The sequence below is a fragment of the Canis lupus genome, chromosome 23, assembly GCF_048164855.1.
Source record: "Canis lupus baileyi chromosome 23, mCanLup2.hap1, whole genome shotgun sequence".
Classification (NCBI taxonomy): domain Eukaryota; kingdom Metazoa; phylum Chordata; class Mammalia; order Carnivora; family Canidae; genus Canis; species Canis lupus.
The window spans coordinates 32074959-32095247 of record NC_132860.1 but is presented as its reverse complement, the minus strand read 5'-3'; the positions used below and the strand labels follow the sequence as shown (position 1 = coordinate 32095247).

The following is a 20289-nucleotide window of genomic DNA, read 5'->3' as shown; positions in this document are numbered from 1 at the left end:
CAGGGAGACTGGTTGGGGGACTACTGCAGCAGCTCGGGTGAGAGTTGACCATGGCTTGAACTAGGATAGCGGAGGCAGAGGTGGTGAGCAGGAGATTGATGTGAGGGTTAGAACCAGCAGGGGTCCATGATGGGTTAATATGGGGGTGTTGTGAAGGGGAGGGGTGTCAGGTAGGCTAGGTTTGTAATTTGAGATGCTGATGGAAAGTGGCGTTACTCACTGAGATGGGGACCAGCAGAAGAGGACCCTCGGGAGATAAAGGTTGACCTGTTGACATGTTAAGTTTGAGGATGGCAAGTAGATCCAAGCGCCCAAGCACAGGCTTCTGGTTCTTGCTCTGCTGCTCTGTGTAATTGGAGCAAATCATTTAGCCTTTCTGAGCCTCTATCTCCCCAGCTATAAAACTGAGGAAGTAAAACCTGCTTTATAGGGTTGTTGTAAAAGTTGTTATGAACATGGAGGGAAAACACCTCACATATTGTAAGCACACGGTGACCATAGGTGGTCATTGGTAGCAGTTGATTTTAATTAAACATATATGCTCAGGAATCTTATAATATCCTGCTACACTGAGGCACATCTGGTACATTTTGTTCTTTATGAGATAAAATTTGGAGTCCATGACACAGGTGGTGGTGGTGGTGGTGGTGATGGGGAGGAGTCTGTTTTTCTTGGCTGTTGGAAGCATATGAAGCGTCTGCCTTCATCATTTAGGGGCTGGTGTCGTGGAGAGGAAGGATCATTGAGCTTGGATTCTGATATGTGCGCCCTGTTCCTGCCTCTGCAGCCCGAGAGCAGGTTCTGTAATCGCTCTAAGCCTTAGTTTCTTTAGTTGTGAAATGGGGATGGTGATAATATATACCTCCCAGGATGATTGTAACATTCCAGCTGGGCCTCAGCCGGCCCCCTGGCCTCGCCTCTGCCTGCCTTTGCCTCCTGTCACCTGCTCTTCATCTCCTGTGGGCCAGCCACAGAAGACATCACCGCTTTTTCCACACCCGGCTTCCCTCAGCCTGGGATGCCCTTTCCCACTCTGTCCATCAACTGTCTTCTTCGACTCCAGGGTCCAAGCAAGTGCTGCCTCTTCCACGAAGCTTTTCTGATGCTGCCAAGGAGAATCCACAGCTGTGTCTCTTTTGTCCCTGCAGCCCTGTCACTTGGCCCCCCCTTGAACACCCAGCATTCTGCTTTGGGTTACAGCGCAGGCCTACGTCCTTGACTATAATCCTCTTGGGCCTGTGACCTTGTCTGTTGCAATCTCACACTCCCCTCAAGTCTGAGCATGGGTCCACACAGAAAAATAATTTAACTGAGTGCAATTGAATGAATGTGATGCAGCAGGCACGGGCTGTGCAACGGCCCAGGGATTGGAAGGCCAGCGTGTGAGGCTATGCTGTCCCCGTGGAGTCAGGAAGGAACAGATTGTCTTGAAATGGATGGTTTTGCTGTTGAGGTCAGAAGGCTCCCTTCTCGGGGCAGCTCTGGAGCAGCCAGATCCCCAGCCTTTGGTAACTGGGCCGCTGCAGTTGGACTGCTCTGGGGACCTGTGCAAGGCATGCCTACAGCCTCATGAATGAAGTTAGGGACCCTCCCCTTGGGCCTGGATCAGCCTGCTCTGTGGCTCTTCCTGGCCCTGTCTCATCCCCAGCCTCACCCCTCCCATCCATCCCCAGGGCAGCCAGAGTGCTTGATCTCAAGGACAGATCTGGCCCTATGATTGCCTGGCTTAAAAACCTTTGAGGAATGAGCCTGCTGCTAGAATCTGGCCCCTGAGGCCTTCTAGGAAGTGTCCTTCCTAGCACCTCTGTTTCCAGAGCTTTCACATTTCCTCCTGCTGCTTGTGCTTCTCAGAATAGGTCCACATTTCACACCCCTTGCTTGCTGTGGACCTTTTTGATTTGCAAACACTGTGCTCAGGACTATTGCTCGAAGCCTACCTTGCCTGGTCCCATCCCACTAAAACTGACCCCTTCCTGGCTGGGTCCCACTGAGATTACAGACTCCCCTCCCCCAGTGGTGACACTTGTGCCTTTTAGTGCAGGAAGCATGTTGAACTGACCATCTTTAGTAGTAGAAATGATAAAAGCAGTGAGTGCTGCCCAAGACTGACCAGCAGGCCCCTGCCAGGTGTTTGAGAAACACTAGTCCATAGAATACTCACAAAGTTGGCATAAGGATCGCTGTTTTGCAAATGAGGAAGCTGAAGCTCAGAGAGGTTAGATCACTTTATATGTGTCACTCAACTCATCTGAGTCTGGGTCAGCCCATGCCCCCTCTGAAAATCTTCTGGCCACCAACTCCAGTCTGGGTCTGACATGCAGAATAGGCAGCCAGAGAGTGCTTGTTAAATGAAAGGGTGAGCATGAAGCTGCTGGGTGGAGGGATGTTTCAAGGAGAGCTGACTTCTAAAGGCTCCTTCACAGGGTTCCAGGGGCCTAGTTGAAAAGAAATGATCATCTCCTACATCTTGGATTCTTATTGGACTTTCCATGTTTTTAGGTAAATAATAAAACCATTATTATCTCTGGCACAACCCAGAAAACTAACTCAAAAGTTAGTGATCTAAACTAACTCATTCTGAGAGCCACTTGATGTCATGTATCGCTGGCGGAAGGCACCTGCAGATGAGGCAGCTATAGTGAGGCCACCCAGACGAGGACACAGCTGGTCTTGGGAAGGCCAGTTATCCTATCGGGATTTTACTCTTGAGCCTGCCAAGCCATGGTAGGCCGTTAGGTCATTAGGGCTGGGACTTGTGGCTCAAGTACAATTTTCTCATCCTAAATTGCTTCACATCTGAAGTGCTTCATTTTTGTGATCTCACACACTCACAAAATGAAATCTGAGGGAGTAAAAAAGAAGAAAATCTTTGACTCGGAAATATCCAGAAGAAAGCTAAAGTGAACGTGTTTTAGGGACCTAATCAGCAGCAGAAGTCCAGGTGGGGGCGGGGGAGGGGGGAAGAGCACCAAGAATGATGAAGTCGGAAATTGTAGGGTTCTTAGGGGGCAGTGCCTCCTCCCTCGGACAGCTGGTGCAATATGGCCAGCTTAGCTTGGGTCAACAGAGTTTTTTGAAATCAGCTCCCAAGTCTGAAGAAGCAATACACGGCACTCCTCAGAGTTGCTGGAACCTCGTGAGCAGGGACAGCAAGGACTGCCAGAAAGGAGGCACTGCCCTGTGCCTTCACCAGTCCTGCTTTGTGAGTCATCAGTGCCCCTTCCCCTGCAAGGTCCTGACTTGCTTAGGCCTTGAGTCCATCTGGATACAGTGGGAAGCCCAGTAGAGCTTCAGTCCTCCCCATGGGTGGGGCCTGGAAGCCCAGTACCCTTTTTCCAACCACAGAGTACCTGATGATGTGGTCCAGTAAACAGCCAGAGGAGCTCACTTAGTGTGGCGGTTTAGGGCTTATCTGAGGAGATGGTGTTTAAGCTAAGAGGCCTAAAGGATAAATTTGGATTAGCCAGCAAAAAGGAGAGCAAACAACTTTCCGGGCAGATGGAACAGCACACCCAGGGCCTGCACTGGGAAGAATGACCCATTTGAGGACCTCAAGAAAACCAATGTGACTAGTTACAGAGACTGAAGGGGAAATGGATGTATCGAGAGATCCAAGCAGCACAGAAACCGGGTCCTCGAAGCAGTCTTTTCAGGCACAAGTGCACACCCTGGACTTTGGATCTGATCTTTAATGGGATAGAGAGATGTTGTCAGCTTTAGGCAGTGGAGATGATCTGATTTGCATTAAAAAAAATCCTTCTACTTTCTGGACAGTGAGAGAATTGGAGGAGAGGATATAGACACCAGACTATGGTGGAAATCCAGGTGAGAGGTGATGGTGGCTTGGTGAGGGTCATGGTGCTGAGGAGGGAGAAAAATGAACAGGGACAGATTTAAGTTCTATTTGGGAAATAGGACATATAGGACTTGGTGACTGGTGGGGAGAATGCACAGGGAGGTGTCAGGACAGGCCTCCAGATTTCTGGTGGGGCAACAGTACATGGTAGCGCCATTTACTGTGATAGAACTCGCTGGAAGAAAGCTAAAAATAATAGTCAAGGCAAAAGACCAATGGCAAACTCTATGCGCCAAGCAGGAAAGAGGCTAACACCCAACCAGGCAATGGGCAAAGGACTGTGAACATGCATTTCCTAAAAGAAGAATTGCAAATGGCCAAGAAGCAGAGAAACAGATGTTCAACTGATATCCAAAAATGCAGACTAAAATAACTAGGCTCCATTTAACTATCACATTGACAAAGATAAAAAAGCACGTTAATGTCTAAAACTGACAAGATGAGGAGTTGGCATGCCTCTGTGCTGCTGGTGGAAATTGAAAGTGATACAGTCTATCATGGGGTACAGTTACAAATTTCTTAAAAATGTCAAGTAATTAGGTCATGATCTCAGGGTCCTGGGATTGAGCCCTACATCAGGCTCAACACTCCATGTGGAGTCTCTTTGGTATTCTCTCTCTCCCTCTGCCCTGCCCTTGCTCCCGTGCTTGCGCATGTGTACGCACTGGCATGTACACGCTTGCTCTCTCTCTAAATAAATAAATAAAATCTTTTAATTTTTTATTTTAATTTTTAAAAGATTTTATTTATTTAGGGGATCCCTGGGTGGCTCAGCGGTTGAGCGTCTGCCTTCTGCCTAGGGCGTGATCCTGGAGTCTTGGGATCCAGTCCCACATTGGGCTCCCTACGAGGAGCCTGCTTCTCCCTCTGCCTATGTCTCTGCCTCTCTCTGTGTGTCTCTCATGAATAAATAAATAAAATCCTCAAAAAAAATTTCAAGCAATGAAAGGGAGCCTGACTGGCTTAGTCAGTGGAGTGACTCTTGATCTTTGGGTCAAGAGTTCGAGCCTCATGTTGGGTGTAGAGATTGCTTAAAAATAAAATCCTTTTAAAAAATGTTAAGCAGTGGGGTACTTGGGTGGCTCAGTTGGTTAAGCGTCTGGCTCTTGAATTTGGGTCAGGTCATGATTTCAGGGTCCTGAGATGAGGCCTGCGTGGTGCTCTGCACTGTGTGTGGAGTCTGCTTGGGATTCTTTCCCTCTTCCTCTCCCTCCCTCTCTGACCCTCCACTTGCTCATTGTCTCTCTCTCTTTCTCTCTAAAATAAATAAATAGAATATTTTTAAAATGTTAAGTAGTATAGTCTAAGTATACAACCAAGCAACCACACAGAGATATATGTACAAAAATATTAGAGTATTTTCACTTGTGAAAAAATAAAAACACCTACATGTACATTAGTAGGGATCAATTGTGCATTTATGTAACCATTTTCAAAAGATAAAAAAATGGTGTGTATAATAGGATCCCATTTTACAGTGTCTGGCTATGTGTGTGTATGTGAATGTGCATGGGGGTATGTAGGCAACAAAGTTTGGAAGGAAACCTGTCTAAAATCATATTGCTCGTGGTAGGTGAGTTCTTACTGTACTTAATGAATTTGAGTACACAGAAAAAAATAATACTTTAGAAGAAGAGAAAAAAGTAACTGCAGTTTAACAGAGACTTTAATTAAAGTGTCGCAGGAAGGGAACCCAAGCGAGGATGACTCATTCTGACTTGGGCTGGTGGGAGACTTCAAGGAAGAGGTGTTGGACCAAGAATGGAAAATCATTATTTTCCTGCATCTGCACAACTTTGTCACTTGTATTCATGAGAAAGGGGGGACTCTCCAGAAAGAAAATCTGAGCCTGTTCTGCAGACCATTGAGTCTGTTTGCTCTCTGGTCATAAAAAATCCGTACCAATTAATTTTAAACCAGATGACAGGAAACAAAAACTTAGAACTCTAGAAGCCTACAGCCAACCCCAGCTTCAATCAGTGCCCAGTACCGTCACTCTGCCACTTTCTCCCACTTCCCGTGACTCGTTTGGGATCTTATGCTCATTTGCAGCGGCAATGGCATTCCTGGATGTTATGTTATCAGCCCTCTCTGTTTCCTTGGTTACTATCTTGGATCTTTGAATAAAGAATCACTTGTACTTCACATTTTCTAAACTTGGTTTTAGAAATTCTGCAGCTTTTTACCAAAGTGCCCTTTTGGGAACTTAAATATGCATTGATACAATCTAGTCACTTTATGGAACAGCTGGCCATAAAGTGGCCACCTAACAGAACAGGATGACCCTGCCTTGACTTGGAAACAGAACTTAATTGGTGGCTTGATGCTACAGAGTTGCAAATTAGGGGTGTGAGGAGGGGGGCAGAAAGAAAACTGAAAATACAGAGCCCATGGTTGGAAGTGGGCAAATGGGGGTGCAAGTCCCAGTTCCTTTGGTCCCTGGAAATGTGGCCTCAGGCAACTTTCTTGACACTCAGTAACATCAGGTGCCTTTGATGTTTCAGCCTCAAAATAGGACAGACTTATTAGGTTCCAGCAAGGAACTCTAAACCATCCTTCCCAAGATAAAGTAGGAGCACCGCTGGGAAGTGCATGGTTGAGCAGTCTAAATGTCAAAGTTATATTAATGAGTATTAGAAAATATATAAAAACAATACTTCAAGCCTATGACCTCACAGATGTTTTTATATAAAATGGTCATGACTAAAAATTCCTTTAAGTTGTTAGCAACCATTTTGGTATTAGAGAATCCATCTGAGTTGAAAGATTGCCTTTCAGTGGGCCTTAGAGAGAAGGGGCAGAAATAAAGTGCAGCAGAAACTTAAAAAAAATCCATTAAAATAAAGTTAAGCAAAAAATGCAAATAAATAAATAAATTTTGAAAAATTAGCAAACGGTAGTAGAGGTGAGACATCACTATTATGGCAAAAATTGGGCAAGTGGTTCCAACATGACTGCAGCGGGTCTTGGATGGATCATTGAACCTCCTTGAGTTGAAATTTTCTTGCCTGGAAGATCTCCCAGGTGGCTATGAGGCTCAGGAGGTAATATCCATAGATATTATCAGCTCAACAATATGGACTCATTTTCACATAATAGGGACTGAAATATATGTTTTCCTCACTTTTCCTTAGCTTCATGTCTTTCAGTTAAAAATGATTTCTGGGATGGGCCTTTCTGGTTTCCTTATTTTGCAGATGAGGTAACTGAACCCAGACTGGGGAAAGAGCAATCCAGGGCCCCTGCTGTCCCTGGGCCCTGGTGTGCACGGTACCTGCCAGAGACCTGACCAGGGCCCAAGACTCTTGGAAGCTGACAAAGCTGATGTCAGAGAAAAAAAAGTTAATAATGTGGGCAACAGTTGTGGCATAACACTGGGGGTCCAGGGTGGGGGCATTTCAGTATAGTACACCTCTGTGGTCCGCACTCTGCAAAATGGTGAACTCTGGCATTAGAAGAGAAAAATTGGAAAAATACCTTAAAATGTTGGGAGTGAGTATGTTGAGGTACTGACTTTTTTGTTTGCTCTATTTCTCTTCGTATTTCAGTGGTCCTTACATTTTACATTTATGAAAAATAAAAATAAGTGCCAAAATGATGGAAAGGCTGAATTTTCTGTACTGAGGGTTGAACACCATCAGCACCCTGCTTGACACATAACTATTAATTATCACACTTCACTTTTGAAATAATTCCCTTCCAGCCCCTGACCGTTAGCAATTTCCCCAGTTATACTGGATCATAAGCAGTTGGTAACTGATATGAGGTATGAAACGTCGGATGTATTTTAGTCCAGTGGTCTCAAGAGATTAATTGTGATCATCTTCTTGTTTTGCAGATGGAAAAACTGAGACTCCGAGAGGGCTAGTGATCTCCCAGACGATTGGCCAGTAGGTAAGTGATAATGCTGAAAGTGAGCTGGAAACAAGATATACTGCTAATCTCGGCAGCCAGAATTTCTGCCGGCTTATTGTCCCAGTCTTGTGACTTCTGATTTGTGCAATTCAAGACCAGAAATAAGATGAATTGGTTTGAAGCATTTGGGTATGATTTGCACTGTAGTTTCTGTTTGTTTTCACTGTTGAGTTGGAATGTTTAACAAGTGAGTTTGTGAGGGCTTCCTGGGCATTGCCTGCTCATGGTGGATCTTTCCTGGGGAATGATAGGGCTCATTAAAACCTGGCCCATGCTGTGGCTAGTTTGACATCACTGCCCCTTCCAGAGACCCAACAGTTCGGTGCATCTAGAACAGAGAGCCTGGGACTAGAGGGTGAGGGGACCTGGGCTTCAGTCCTGGCATCAGCTGTTCTGTGACCTTAAACAAGCCACCTAACTCACAAGTCTACAGATTCCTTCAAAACCATTTTCTCCCAGAATATTTAGTGCCAGCCCTCTGTGCCAGGCACTGAAGGTAAACAGAGAAATACAACCCAGGCTTTGCCCTGGAGGCACCCACAGCCCCATTTATGAGCCCCTCCATTTCCTCATTACTGTCTCATCATGAAAATCTCTAACATCTGCTTTGGAGTTTATGGTCTGTAGGGCATTTTGTGATCTTCCCCCCAATTCCAGAAGATGGAAAGAAGCTGTTACTGCCATTTTGCCAAGAAGAAAACCATGGCTTGGGGAGTTGTCAAGGCCATACAGCTAGTAAAGGGTTAGAGCTGACCTTGAAACCAGATCTGCTAACTCCAGAGCATTTGCTTCTGATAACAGCAAACTGCTTTACCTGCATCTACCTGATGATTTTAGCATTTGAACCCCGTACCCCTTAGCAGTGAGTAGAACACTGGGGAGAATAGCGCCAGGAGGGAGCCCATCCTGATGGAAGGATACTTTTCTGCAGGGAGTACTTTCTTGCATCTAACTGATTATTCCAGAAAGCAACACCTTCTCTGGCTGAGAGTGAAGGGAGCCTTGTGCTCTGGGTAAGTTAATAGCCAGAAAAAAATATGCCCCAGGCGGAGGCCCAGGGCTACCTCCTCCAGGTGGCCGGTACTCTGCCCATCAGAAAGAATCCTCCACAACCCAGAGGGGCACAGACCCCTTCCTCCTCAGTGACCCTCCTGAATGCTGTTACTTTCCACCAAAGCTTAATGATCCTGGTAGCTTCAGCTTTTGCAGAGTTGCCTGGCCTCAGGCAAGACGTGGAGAGTGATATGGATTAGAGGCTGTGCTGTTTGTTTGCGGGGATGACAACTTGAGCATGAAGCTCTTGGGCTCCCTCAAAGTCTGCAATTTCAAAGGGTGTGTGAACAACCTCAGGGATCAGGCCTGGTTTTCCTGCTTTACAGTATGCGTGTGTGTTGTGAATTGTGGCTGTCCTTGACGAAGAGGTACTGACGTGTGTGATATGTGGGATGTGCGGGATTTATGGAGGATGTGTGTGTGTGCAGGGGTGGGGTGTGGAATCTGTAAGGAGTTTGTGTGTGTGTGTGTGCACGCAGGCACACTTAATCTCTAGGAAGCAATTCATATGAAAAAAAGAAACACTTATGGGTATAATTTTTCAATAGGACCCAGAAATGGGCTTTTAATAAGTATCATTAAACTCTTATATTACAAGGGGGAGGCCAGCCTTTCTTTCATCCTGGCTTGGATCACACAGCTCTCCCTTGCCCTGTTCTTTGGTGTCAGGTAAAAACTACTATTTGTAGTGATCTCTCCAAAGCCTTTTCTCCCCCTTCCTGCTCTCCACCCCCCTGTCTACCCAGGCACTTATCTGATCTCTCCGCTTGGACTCCGACACAGACAAGGCTGGTGTCAGAACTGATAGATGATACCTGCGGGTGTGCTTGGAACCTGAGCGTCCTGTGTCTCGTGTTGTTCCAGCGGGAGACTTTAGGGTCTTTGTTTAGGAGGTGCTCCAAGCCGAGAGAGATCGGTGCTCCTTCCTTTCCCCGGGGGTCACTTACAGCCCGCGACACCCAGCGGTACCGTGTGCGTGCAGACCCTTCCTTTATAGATTGGGTTTCCCCTTGTCTGACATGAGAGGAGGAGAAGCCCTGCTGAAAGGGAGGTTTCACTCTAGACCGAAAACATTCTTCCAGGCCTCCTAAGGAAGCTGGTTCCCAGAGTGATTATCTTTCCTGAGCTAGGAGGGAAGTGCTCTGTGACGGGAAACTGGGCAGGCTTAGCAACAGGCTTAGCAAGCCGCGCTGCAAGAATGTTCACTCGTGTAAACAGGCCTGCGTTTGGGCAATGTTGTTCTTTGTGCACTGGCTTGGTTCTGGGGCTGGTGTGTCCCAATTTGTGTGGCTCCTGTTCAGAGGCAACAGAGTTCTCCCTGCATCGTCTTTGGTCCTCACCCTCAGTACCAGCCTGGGGACACCCAGTGTGTGGTCGAGCATGCAGCAGGGGCATAGCCAGTGTTTGTGGTCTGTATAGAAGCCACTGCCCCCACTTGGGGTGCCTTCTGTGATACAACAGGTCTGCATTTGAGTCCTAGCTTGGCCTCTTACTATACCAACATATTTAATTTCTCTTGGTCTGGGAGGACCTGCCCTATTTGGAATGTCCTGGCTAGTTCTTGCTGGCAACTCCATTGGAGTGGCCAGTCTCTGGTCCCGATGGCTCCGGTCATTGGCTCGGAACTGGCTGCAAACCAGACAAGCCACTGAACACCACTGACACACATCCTGGATGGATGTCCTTCCCTGACCTTGACACCTACCCAGACGGACCCTCTAGTACTGGGACAATAGCCAACAGTAGCTCTTCAAACGCTCTTAATCACCCTTAATAGGAGACCTTATTAAACACTGTACTCTGTGTAAGGTACTATGGCAACATCTTAGATATACTTTTTAAAATTTCTATGTCCATTTTCCCAGATAAGCTGTTTCAAAGGAGCTAACGTGACAGAGAGTATTCAGGTATTCAGTGATAATGCTGGGATTTGAGACCAAGTGTTTGGACCAAAAAAAAAAAGGTTACGTTCTTCTCTTAAATAAAGTGTATACACACAGTGGCTAGTGAGAAATCATTGTCACCTTTTAGTGATAGTGCTTTTAAAAGTAATTATTAGTAAAGCATTTATCATAGTGTATCCTCATTATTGGTTGTGGTCTTCTCCCACTGAATGGTCAGGTTCTTGAGGGCAGGAACTGGAAGCCCTAGCCCCTAGTAGGATATAAGGTCAACTAATCAATAAATAGCAACTAACCAATAAATATATGAAAGATAAACTATATTAAATTTTTAAAAAAGATTTTATTTATTCATGAAAGACACAGAGAGAAAGGCAGAGACATAGGCAGAGGGAGAAGCAGGCTCCCTGCATGGAGGCCGATGCAGGACTCGATGCCAGGACCCCAGGATCATAACCTGACCCAAAGGCAGACGCTCAACCACTTAGCCACCCAGGTGCCCAGATGAGCTATATTAATAATGACCAACTTTCCTGATTGCTGACCTCATGCTAGACAAAGTGCTAAGTGCTTTGTATATATTATTTTGCTTAGTTCTTAAAATAACCCTATGAGATAGACACTAATATTATAAGCATTTTCCATTAAAGAAAACAGAGACTTAAAACGTTTGGGTAGCTTTTGCAGGTTATGCAGCTGTTAGGTGGCAAAGCTGCATGCAGGTGGGAGCCCGGCCTGCTGACCTGAGCACATGGTGTTCAGCTGCAATGTTTCGGTTCCCCTGGATGTTCTGGCCTCCCCAGATGTCCCAGTGTACCACATAGCCACAGCCCATGCCCATGGCTCCTGCGGTAAATTCCTGAAGGTGTCACTCAAATCTGGTGCTTATTTAGCCAAGGCTATAGGAAGGGACATTTCCATTTAGGAGGGACAAAGCTAGTGAAGGCCAGGAGGCCATAGTCATGTAGCAAAGACAGTATGAAGAATCACTAACAACTAGTAACTAACAGGAAAGTAGACTCAATTTATAAGACACAGGTAGAGCAAAGTCAGTATCAGTAGGTACAACTTTTGGGGGCCCATGGAGCACAGTGGTGAAGTGTTTCAGTGGCACTTTCCAGGGGAATTTCTTAGGCTGGCCAAGTATGCCTGCAGACTCATTGTCGAGTGAGTCTGGGTGGGGGAAAGGTCTTCGCACATTGCTCTCAAGGGAGGGCCTTCCCTCCTAGTACTTTCCCACAAGACCTCACAGACCAATGACTTATTTCATCATGTGGAGCTTCATCTTATGCAAGCTGAAGAAATGGTACTTCTCCTTCATTGCCGCAAGATAATTGACCCCTTGTGACTTTGTCCAAAGGGTAGCTGGAGCATGTGCTTTTAAGTGAAAGGTAAGCAGGCACCAGGGAGGCAGATTTGAGCTGGGACAGAGGGGGCACTTGGAATGGCTCTGGGGGCTGCCTAGGCTGAACTAGGGTTCCAATTCTTGACTCCGGACTGGGCTCAGGCTTGCTCTACGTGCCTCTAGGCTACATTTGGTGTCCCTAGGACTCCACTGAGGTGCACTGGAGCCCTCATCTAAATGCAAGAACAAGAACAACTGCTTTGGGAGACACAGATGAACACTCTGTGGCCCAGAGAAAAGTAAGCAGAATGACAACATGATGACATACCAGTTAGAGCCTTCGTGGGCAAGTCTTTGGGTGGGCTCAGGTTTTTGCTAGGCCTAGGAGCTGTACTTTGAGGCCCTTAACTCTTTTCTCCAAAGCAGTGCTCTTGAAACTATCCTCTGCAGAGCCCTGGGGGTCTCATGGACTTCTCCCTGGGACTTCCTGGAGATAGGTGAACAATTCTCTGTTGGCATCTGGGGCCCCACCTATTGATCCTCTTCTTGTTCCCATGTTGGGCTTTGTTGTCAAGACTGATGTTCGCCTGGTAGGTACTCACATTTCGTTTACAGCCAATATCTGTTTTCATTAACCATCATGCCCGTTCTGATTGGCTGCTGTCTGTGTCATATCAGGTCTTAAATATTTTAAATTTCACTCCTGCTTGAAAGCCTTCCTTTGTGTAGAGCCGAAATGCCCTGTACCAGCTGCATCCTAACTCTGGCACGTTGTGCTGGCGCCAGCCTCTGAACCACTGCTGCCCAGAACTAAAACAGTTTTCGTCTTTGAGAAGTACTTGCTATGCTTCTTCATCCTTCCCAGGGCCTCAGAGTCACCCATATGTCACCAGTCACATAGCCCTGTGGGGGTAACTCATCTATCCTTCCTACTGCCACCAAAGTGAAGGCCCTGACTTTGCTCTGGTGGCAGCCTGGGGAGCAGGAGCTGGTGTGTTTGCGCTGGTCCTTGGTGTGTCCCTCCAGCAGGCAGGCAGCATGCTCTACATGACACCCAGAGTCACTTAGCTGTGCCTTTATGAACAAATTACTTCCTCCCAGTGAGCAGGATGTGCCAGCTTCTCTGGTGGAATTCCTTAGGAGTGTTTGTCCTTTCCTTCCCCCTTTTCTTAAAAAAAAAAAAAAAAAAAAAAAGGCAAAAGGAACAGCAGAAATCATGTTACATCAAAGAAAGCTCATGTCCTTGGGACTCAGGCAAACCAAGATTTCTGTCTAGGCTCTGCTCCTCATTGGCTGTTTGACTTTGTGGAAATGGCTCAATTTTTTGGCCTCAGTTTCCTTGTCTGTAAGATGAGAATGATGACAAAAATGACAACTGACACCTACCATGTGCCTAGCAGAGACCTAAGCATTTACACAACAACCCCCCTGAGGTAGGTATTGGAGTCTCCATCTTACAAATGAGGAAATCGAGGCACAGAGCAACAGAGTGACTTTTCCAAGGTCACACAGCTGAATGGAGAGCCCATACTCAAACCTCAGTAGCTGATAGCAGAGCCACACTCCAGACCTCTCCAGCTCTATCTCAGGGCTGTGTTTGTTGGAGCTGAGGGTGCTGCTCCTATAAGCCAGTTCTGTCCAACTCTTGTTCTGCATCTAATGGAAAGAGAAAAAAACTCCTTCCATACACTGACTACTACCACGTGCTGAGTACTACACTATGTGTTTTACATTCATTATCTCATTTAAGTCTCCCAGTTTCTCTCTCTCTCTCTCTCTCTCTCTCTCTTATTTAGAGAGAGTGCATGTGTACATGCAAGCAGGTGTGATGGGAGGGGCACAGGCAGAGGGAGAGAAGCTTAAGCAGACTTTACACAGAGATCATGACCCAACTTAGGGCTTGATCTCATGACCTTGAGATCATAACTTGAGTTGAAATCAAGAGTTGGATGCTTAACCAACTGAGCCACCCAGACACTCCCTCCCCACCCAGTTTTTCTTTTTGATATGTTCCAGTTGTACAAATGAGGGGACACAGAATGAGCAGCTTTGTGAGGTAGTGTACTCCTCATCAAAGGAACAATCCAAGTAGGAGCAAGATAAGATGGCCCCTTGGTGGGGCTGTACTGGGGATTCTGGCCCTGGATTGTTACAACATTCTCTATATTCCATGATGCTCTTCAGTGCTTGGCTAGGGATTTGAACACTATCAAGTCCCCAGGATTTTGCCAAAGTTAGAAAGGGGAGATGGGAAGGAGCCACCTGAGCTAATTCCAGTGTTTCAATGTTTTCTAGAAAACATCCACTGACCCTGAGAGAGACGCAGAGGCCAGCTAAGTGGTTTCTGCCTGTGTCTGGAATCTATATAACTAGCAGTCAAGAAACCCAGATTCTAGTCTAGCCTCTGCAATTGGCTGAAAAATCATTTAACCTCTCTATACCTTTTATTCAAAAGAAATAATAGTAACTTTCAGGAGTTACTATGTCTATAAAATAACATGTACGTGTAACTTGAAAGCATTGTGCCAATGAAAGTGGTTAGCATATACTGTTCTTTCTGGTGACACCTTCAATTTACAACAGTTCCAAAAATTGAATCAGGGACGACACATGCTGTCTCTCTTAGGGTCAGAGGCTGGGAGGAAGCATGGCTGAAAATGAGAGGAATGGAGCCAACCCTCGTTTTAGATCAGAGAGACTCCAAGCCTAAAGCAGACATCTACGTCCACCTAGGCAAGAGAAGACTGGAGAACTTACCTTTGCATTTCCTTGTGAACAGGGAGAAAGGGACAGCTGACGGACTATGTGTTCTCATTGGCTAACTAAGAGTAGCACTCTGGTGAGGAGTAAATGCAGATGACAGGCCATTAGCTAGCCATAGAGGGGTAGAGCTTGTGCAGGAATGGCAGATGTGTGGTGCAGACCACCAGACTGGGGTCCTGGGACCAGACTCTAGGGAAATTTGCATGCAGATTTGCTGGGCTTGCCCTCAGGATCAGCATGTGTAAGGGAAGTAGGACTGGATCATAGGGGGAGTTGAACTGCAGCGCATTCACAACATGGACATCAGCTGGCCCCACAAGGAGCACTGGAGCTGGGATGGCCCTCCAGATACCCTGTGTTGAATCTGGAGGAGTTAATCTTACTACCATCTTACTGTGGGCTACCCTTGGGTGAGGCAGCTTTCTTGGCCAAGGGCTATTCCGGAAGAGGGACTCCACTGAGAACTGTCAGCAGCCAACAACAGCGCTCCCTGCAGCTAGAGGAATGAGTGCCTTCGTCCCAGAGGGCTTATCTGGGCAGCGAGGCACAGTCTCCACCACAAATGACACACAGGCTGCCATTCCCTCCCTACACCCCACTGCAGACATCGCTAATGGAAACAGCTCTCTTCACTACTGTGCTGATATGAGGCCTCAGAATTTTTTCAAATACAGTGCTTCAGATAAACATTATCAATCAGTTGGAATTGGCTGGTGAGAAGGAACCCACTTGCTACCTTTGGCCTCTACATCTGTAGGAGACGTTTATTGATGGTGTAATAAGAAGTCTCCAGTGTTATGATTGCTCTTACAAGATCGAACAGTTGGCAAACTGTAGACAGTTTCCCTGACACGTCTAGTGGAAAATGTGGATATTTTTTTGTCCTCTTCTTTATTTTATACTCTGACCACGTTCAATCTGAGCTCTGACTTGTTTTCCTTTTACCCCTACTAAATGCAGTTTCCCTAGGATTCATTTCCTTTTCTTCTCCCTCTCCCTCCCTCAACAGCTTTATCTCTCCCTCTCTCTTTTTTTAACCACATATTCTTGCATCATCTCATCCATTCTTATTTCAACCATCAGCCCCCTTCAAGCATCCTTCCTTCACCGAGTATTCACATTGCCAGTCACCTGCCAAGCTCGTCCATCCAATTAGCCTGTCTGGCCTGTGTAACAGCAGCACATGACATCCAGGTTTAGCTGATGAAAAATTGGATACTTAGAGAGGCCAAGATGCTTTCTGAAGGTAATACCTCTTGCAGGGAGGGCTGGGCTTTCTCTTAGGTCTGGAGGCTCCTTAAATCTGTGTTCTTTCTTTTATACCTTTGGGACATTTATTGGGGTGATCCCTTGATGAGTCCAGGATCCTCTTGTTGAATCTTGCCTGGCTGAGAGCTCCGTGCCCTCAGTTGTTAATCCTGTAGGTCATCATGAATCACTGCAGAGTGCTGGTGGACACCCTACCCTGCTGAGTGGGTTGGAGACTCTTCTGTTTTCCCTGAGTGAGGTAGTTATAGGGTGCTGGGGTACAGCCAGGCTCTTGGGCCTACCATTGCTCCATTTCAACTAATTCTGCAGATGTTGCAATGGTGAGGAGCCTTGGTGATCACAGACTTACTGTCAGGGGCAATTGGATGGGGCTGGCACTGAAGCCAACAAATGGACTTGTTATGGCTTTTGATGAATGAGACTTTGGTCAGTCCAGCTGGCCAGTCACAAATAGTCTGCCAGCATCACTGAAGGACCCACCTGGGTCTCTCTGCTGAATGCCTGTGCTCTCTCATCTGTCATCCTGCTCCTTTGAGGAAGTTACATTTGGTAAAGGGAGGTCTTTTGCTGTCACTTGAGGTCTGGTTCCATCAAAATCAAGGGTCACGTAGGCTGTTGTTAAAGAGGATCTATAGAGGTCCCTATTCTGTGTCAGATAGGCAGCTAAGCCCTGAGGATACAAAAATAAAACCAGTGGATCACCCCCTCACCCTGGAAATGCAGACTGGTCATTGTTTTTTTTTCTTTTTTCTTTAATGTTGTATAAATGGATGACATGGGTCCCTGATGCTGTGAAGCTTCTGAGCCCTTACAGGCAATGTGTTGATTTTGCCCTCTGCCCTTGAGACTATGACTTCTTTGCACAGGGAGAAATTTGGAATCCTTATGGTAAGTGGAAAGGAGGCTTACTCCTCTCTGATAACAAGCTTTCTGTGTGACCTTGAGCAGGGCACTTGACTTCTCTGGTCATTAGTGTTACCTCAGTGTCAATGTAGAAAGAGGCCATTGCAATGCTTCAAGAGCCTACTGTTGGGGAAGCTCCTTGTATAATGCCCTGTACACATTAGGTGCTCTATAAATAATACTATGTTTTCCTTCCCCACCCCTAGCTTAATACCTAGTGAGATCAGTGGAGAAGTATTTGCTAGATATGGATGACCTACGGAGCATGAATATTTCCCCTAAGGAAGGCTGTAAATCTTTATTAGGTGATCCAGGGCTGAATTGGTTCTTGGGTTTCTATCTGGCATGTTTCTCACTGGACCCCCAGGGGACAGGTTACATACTCAATACCTTTAACTGGGCCTCACTTAGAGAGAGCTCCTCTTCATTTTCTTCACTCCCCTGCTCCCACCCCAACGTTCCTTCTTAGTTGAATGTGGCCAGGATTGCTCAGAAGAGGCAGCTTTCATGACATTGAAGGGTTCCTGCACCATGAGCTGGCTTTATGAAAATAGAACTTTCCCTTAACTTCTCTAAGACTTAGTACATTTATAAAGTACAGTAGTAATACATTACTCGCTGACATTCTCTGAGGATTGCATGAGACAGTACACATGAAAGCATGCTACAGAACAAATATGTGATCTGTGGTTCTGGATGCTATCATTCTTCTGTGGATTTCCATCTCTTGACCTGGCCCCAGTAGCTCCCAACACAAATTCCCAAACATATTTGATCTATGCTGATAACTTGTCCAACAAACTATTTGTGGATATATTTACTATGATCCTTCTCAATGAACTTGTTTTGGTTATTTATGCCTGTCTTCTCTAAACTCCAAGATATTTAAGAACAAGGTCCAATCTTAGTTGGACCAATCTATATCCTCAGTATGTACCAGATGCTCCATAATTCTTTTAATAAATAAATGAAGATGAAAGATGATGAACACTGTAGGTATCTGCCACATATGTGCTCTGTATATGTAAGGCCACATGAGATCCTCACAGCAGCCCTACAAGGTTGATATTATTCCACTCCCAAGAAAAAGAAATCAAGACTCAGGGTGGTGAAGCCACTTAAGAGCATAAAGTCTAGCTAGTGAGAGTGACGAACAGAGTGAGGGATGACAGCCTTGGAGCCCAGGACTCCCAAGCTAGTTGTCTTCTTCTCTACTGGACTATTACTTTCTCTCCCTCCTTTTTCACATGTCATTGCCAAACAACATTAAAACAACAATAACAGAAAAAAAATAAAATTACCTTCTATCTCACTACTTCTAGCAAGTCAGCTGTTTCCACTTTCCCCATTCCCTACAGTCTTTTTCATGCATATGTTTTTTTTATAACAGCATTATTGAGATATAATTCACATGCCATAAAGTTCACCCTTTCAAAATTGTACAGTTCAGTGTTTTCCAGTATATTCACAGAGTTGTGCAATGCTCACCACTATCTAATTTTAGATCATTTCATTACCCCCGAAAGAAACCCCATTTTCATTATCAGTTACTCCCCATTCTCTGCTCCCCTGGACCCCACCAGCCACTGATCTACTCTCTCTCTCTCCATGGACTTGCTTATGCTGGACATTTTACTTAAATAGAATCATATATGTTACCTTTGTGTCTGATTTCTTGCTTTAGCCTAATGTTTCTAAGATTCATCCATGTTGTAGCATGTATGAGTATTTCATTCCTTTTTATTGCTAATTCATGTACATGCACACACATGCATACACACACACCTCATTTCATTTACCTATTTTTCAGTTGATGGATATTTGGGTTCTTTGTACTTTTTAGCTATTATGAGCGATGCTGCTATGAACATTCGTGTACAAGTGGTTGTGTAAACATGTACTTTGAGTTCTTTGGGGTGCATACCTAGAAGTGATATGGTGAGGTCATATGATGAACATCTTCAGAAGCTGCCAATCTGCTTTCAAAATTAGCTGTTACCATTTTACAATCCCACCAGCAACATGTGAAGTTTCCAATTTATTCATATTCTTCCCAACACTTTGGAAAAGTCTCTCTCCTTTTCTAACCATCCTTCTGGGTTTGAAGTGACATCTCATGTGGCTTTTATTCAGATTTCCCCAATGACTAACTATGTTCAGCATCCCTATTTGCACCTGGTGGCCACTTTGATATCTTCTTTAGAGTAATGTCTACTCAAGTCCTTTGCCCATTTCTTAATCTTAATTGGGTTACTTTTCTTTTTATTGTTGAGTTACAGGAGTTCTTTTTCCATTTTGGAAACAAGCTACTCATCCAATATATGGGTGCAAATATCTTCTCCCATTCTATGAGTTATCTTTTCCCTTTCTTGATAGTGTTATTTAAAGCACAGAAATTTTTAATTTTGATGAAGTTCAGCTTTTTGTTTTTGTTCTTATTTTGGTCACCTGTGCTTTAGGTATCACATCTAAGAAATCATTGCTTAATGCAAAGTCATGAAGACTTGATCCTATGTTTTCATCTAAGAGTTTTATGGTTTTATTTCTTATGTGTAAGTTTATGATCCACTTTGAGTTAATCTTTGTATCTTGTGTAGTATGCGACCAACTTCATTCTTTTGCATGTGGATATCCAGTTGTCCCAGCACCATTTGTTGAAAAGGCTGTTCTTTCCTCATTGGATTATCTTGGTACTCTCATTACAAATAAATTGATCATAAATGTGAGGGTTTATTTTTGGACTCTCAGTTCCATTCCATCAGCCCATTGATCTGTATGTCTCTCCTGATGCCAATATCACACTGTTTTGATTACTGTAGCTTCATAAAAGGTTTGAAATTGAGAACTATGGGTCCTCCAACTTTGTTCTTTTTAAAGACTGTTTTGGGTATTCTGTGTCTCTTGCATTCATATATGAATTTTAGGATACACTTACCCATTTCTTAAAAAAAAAAATCCAACTGGGGTTTCAGTAGGGAATGCATTGAATCTGTCAAGCAAGTTAGGAATGTTGCCGTCTAAATAATATTAAGTCTTTCAAATCATAAACATAGATGTCTTTCCCTTCGGTGTTTTATGGTGTTCAGTATTATACATATGATTACATATGACATATATTAAGAAGTTTTGCACTTGTCAAGAAGTCTTGCACTTCTTTTTAAAATTCATTCCTAAATATTTTCATGGTTTTTTGGATGTAATCAGAAATACAATTGGTATCTTGATTTCATTTTTAGGTTGTTCATTGCTGGTATATAGAAAACAAATGATTTTGGTACAATAAT

At 45.0% G+C, this 20289-nt stretch overlaps 1 protein-coding gene across 5 annotated transcripts in view; it reads left to right on the top strand.

Annotated features, from left to right (window-relative positions):
• TENM4 (teneurin transmembrane protein 4) overlaps positions 1 to 20289 on the top strand; it is a 2813748-nt gene that overhangs the window by 2218371 nt on the left and 575088 nt on the right. For all 5 annotated transcript variants that reach the window (XM_072794810.1, XM_072794811.1, XM_072794814.1 and 2 more), the window contains one exon: positions 7695 to 7750. The gene's annotated coding sequence lies outside the window, so the exon portion shown is untranslated. The remainder of the gene's footprint in view (positions 1 to 7694; positions 7751 to 20289) is intronic.